The sequence below is a fragment of the Watersipora subatra genome, chromosome 10 (assembly GCF_963576615.1).
Source record: "Watersipora subatra chromosome 10, tzWatSuba1.1, whole genome shotgun sequence".
Taxonomy (NCBI): domain Eukaryota; kingdom Metazoa; phylum Bryozoa; class Gymnolaemata; order Cheilostomatida; family Watersiporidae; genus Watersipora; species Watersipora subatra.
The window spans coordinates 48,079,640-48,083,530 of record NC_088717.1 but is presented as its reverse complement, the minus strand read 5'-3'; the positions used below and the strand labels follow the sequence as shown (position 1 = coordinate 48,083,530).

The 3,891-nt window shown below is 42.5% G+C and overlaps 1 pseudogene; it reads right to left on the bottom strand.

The window, feature by feature from the left end:
- Positions 1 to 619: 619 nt before the first annotated feature.
- LOC137407165 (uncharacterized) lies at positions 620 to 3,100 on the bottom strand (annotated as a pseudogene).
- Between the last annotated feature and the right edge of the window lie 791 nt (positions 3,101 to 3,891).

Genomic DNA, 3,891 nt, shown 5'->3' with positions numbered 1-3,891 from the left:
TCCACTGTGCTAATACTGTATGATGCATCAGCGTATTGCGCAATAGCTATTGTCATGCTATAACATTGTTTACTAAACTACATGTATACTATATACAGCACTCAGAATCTGTGACAACTCCCCATTCAAGAGGAAATTTATAGCCAAATTTTCAGAATTAAGATTTTGAGTCTATTCTGCACATGTAATCCGCTCCGACGTTGTCTTTCCCTTTGATCGATTCCACCGTCATGCGATAATCCTGTAGATATAGTGTTCATCTCATCACTCCGCTGTTCTCATACTTTGCTCAATTGAGGTAGGTTAGTGGTTGGTGATCCGTTTGTAGTATGAACTCCACGCCGTAGAGATATGGTAGATATTTCTTTACAGCCCATACAATTGCCAAGCACTCTTGCTCTATTGTTGAGTAATTCCTTTCGCGGTCCAGTAGTTTTCTGCTAGCATAACCGACAGGAAATAGCTTCCCATCATGTTCTTGTAGCAGTACCGCTCTAAGTCCATTGTCCGACGCATCAGTTCTTAGGGTGAACTGCTTTGTTATGTCTGGTAGTTTTAGAACTGGTTTCTCGGTTATAGTCGCGTTCAGTTTCCAGTATGCCTTCTATTGCGCATCTGTTCAGATAACTTTATTAGGCTGTCCTTTCTTAGTCAAGTCCGACAGAGGATTTGCTATCGCCATGTAATTTGAGACAAACTCTCGGTAGTAGCCAGTCAATCCTAAAATTGACCGTACTTGATTCTTGGTCCGAGGCCTTAGAGCTTCAGTGATTTTCTCCACATTGTCTTCCATCGGTTTCAGTTCTCCCTGATCAATCTTGTGACCTATGAACTCTAAAAATGTTTCACCGAGGTAGCATTTCGTCGGTTTGATTGTGAGCTGAGCCTTGGCCAAGCATGTAAATAGTTATCTCAGTGCGTCCATGTGATCCTCCCATCTGGCAGTGTGTATGATGATGTCATCGATGTAGTTGTCTACTCCTGGTAAATCGTCTAATAGTTTTTTCATGCCACCTACAAATGTTGCTCCAGAGTTGACCATCCCAAACGGCATCTTGATGAACTCGTATTGTCTATCTAGAATGACAAATGCAGTCTTCGGTATGTCACTCTCCTCTACAGGAATTTGCCAGTATCCCTTAGTTAGATCTACCTTTGAGAAGTAGTGATCACCGCTCATCTTTTGAAAGAGATTGCTTGCTGTTGTCATTTGCTCTGGATTGAACACTTATTTTGTTCAAACTCCGGTAGTCAGCAGATAGTCGATTAGATCCATCAGGCTTTTTCACGAGTACGACTGGTGATGCATATGGAGAATTTGATTCTCTTATGATCCCTGTGTTCAGCATATCTTTTATATCTTCTCTAAGTGATTCTCTCACCGCGGAAGGTAAAATGTAGGGTTTGGATTTGATAGGCTTGTTACTGGTTAAAGTAATAGGATGTTTGATGAGATTGCAGTTTCCCGGTCTGTCTGTGAATATATATATATATCTTTGTAGTCCTTGACGAAGTCCGCGATATGCTTTCTCTGCTCCTCAGATATATTTTCTCCCATCTTCAGATCTTTCACAGTTCCGACTGACTTTTCTGAATGCAACTCCACCAGTGTGCTTTCCTCTTCTTTCACTTCTCCAATACCAGCTACCTCAGTTATCTCCTTTTCACTATCTCTCGCATAGTATTTCTTCAGCATGTTAGCGTGTTAGGTTCGTCTTTTACCTTTGACCTGAACTCGGTATGCGTTTATCCCAACCTTCTCCTCTACGTTGTATGGTCCTGGCCAGTGCATTAGTAACTTGTTGTGGTTAGTAGAGAGCAGGATGAGACACCTTGTCACTTTCTTAAAATTCTCTTTTCTTTGCCTTCTTGTCGAAGTAATGCTTGTACCTCTGCTTATTTCCTTTTAGCGCTTTCTGAGCCAACTCCATCATATCTTCTAGCTTAGCACGCAGATCAAACACATGTTGGTAGCTACTCTTGGTCTTTCCATCAGCATCATCCTGTGTCCATAGCTGTCATAGAATATCCATCGGCTCTTGTACTGTCCTTCCGTACAGCAGCTCGAATGGTGAGAATCCAGTAGATTTCTGTGGGACCTCTCTGTAAGCGAATAGTGCTGAGTTTATGTATCTGTGCCACTGTCTTGGCTCCTGATGGCATAACTTTTTCAGCATTGACTTCAGTGTGCCATTGAATCGCTCTACCAGTCCATTAGCCATAGCATAGTAGGGAGTCGTCAGCATCTGCTTCATGCCGAGTAGTCTGGCGAACTCCTTTATGTACTCAGATATGAATTGCGTCCCTTGATCACTGATTATTTTTTCAGGTATTCCAACCTGACTGTAAATGTCGATTAAAGCTTCCGCCACTGCTACTGAGCTTATCTTTTTCAGTAGAACAGCCTCGAGTATTGAGTAGCGTAGTCCACCAGAGTTAGTATATATCTATGCCCCTTCTCACTCGGATAGTTAATCGGTCTAATCAATTCGACAGCGCAGCGTTTGAATAGAGTCTCAATCAGTGGAGTCCACTGTAGGGGAACCTTCTGTACTGACCCTTTCTTTACAGTGTGTTGGCAGATGTCGCAGGATCAACAGAATCTCGTAACCTCATCATGTAGACCCGGCCAGAAGAAGTTGGTTAGAATTCGATCAGTACTTTTAGAAATTTCCAGATGTCCACTCAATATAGAATCATGGGTGTGTCTCATCACAGAGACACGTAGAGTTTTTGGTACATCTACTTGTTTTATCGACTGTCCGCTGTTGTACTCTGGGTGATAATATTCACGATAAATGATGTCCTTCTTCACCATGAATCTGGTTTGTTGTTTGCCTGTCATTATTGCTTTGGTAGCGTCATACAGCATCTTTAGATAGTCCTCTTCTCTCTGCGAATTGATGAGGTCTTCTCTGTTTACTTCGATGTCTTCATTGCTGACAACTGATAGTGGTTTCTCTCCTCGTTTATTCTCTATAGCTTGTGCTTGTGTAACCACAGAACACCCCTGATCTTGTTCTGGTAGTGGATCACATGGGGATCGAGCGCCTGAAATATTTCCAAAGATTATATTGTGAATAGGCGTTTCCATAACCATCGCCGTTACGTATCCCTAATAAAATGGTGTACCGATGCTGATTTTGACAAATGGCAGTTTTCTAGCAGTGTTATCTGCCATTCGTAGATATCCTTCCTCACCCGTGTGATCTGATCAGCCTTTACCAGTAATTTCTTGACCACCACTGTAGAGCATCCAGTACCTCTAATCATCTCCACCTGCTTACCATTTACATAACCTCCAACCAGATTTACTCCATTCTCAATTTTACCAAGTTTACCTTTACAACGTACTACTTATATGTAATGCTTCCCACTTAGCTTAATTTCATCCGTATTCTGTCCTTCTTGATTTGTCTCCCCTTCAGCCACACCCGCCTTGTGCGTAGGTGTCTTGAGTCTCCGACAGTCGGCTTTGTTATGGTTATTCAACTTGCAGTGTGAGCAGTACTTCTGAGGCTTCTTATTACACTGTTTTGTAATATGCCCCTTTTCCGTTACAACTGTGGCAGATGATGGTTGTCTCATTTGGAGTTGTCTTCCTTATGAATGACTTCTTGCGACCATGAGCTGTCAGGTATCAGTCGGCAGCTTCCGCCAACTTGTCGCAACTGTCAAATTTCATCTCCTTTAGATGTACAGCGAGATCCATAGGACATGACGCTATGAACTGTTCTCACAAGTTGAGTTCTTTCAGGTCTTTGCAGTTTGATAGCTCCACCAACTTGTCAATGTAGGTACTGAGTCGAACTAGAAGTTGTTGTGGTGCTTCATCGTGCTCGGCTTTAGTCTCTCTCTGAATCGCTTTCTGTAGCCTTCATCTGTGAGGTT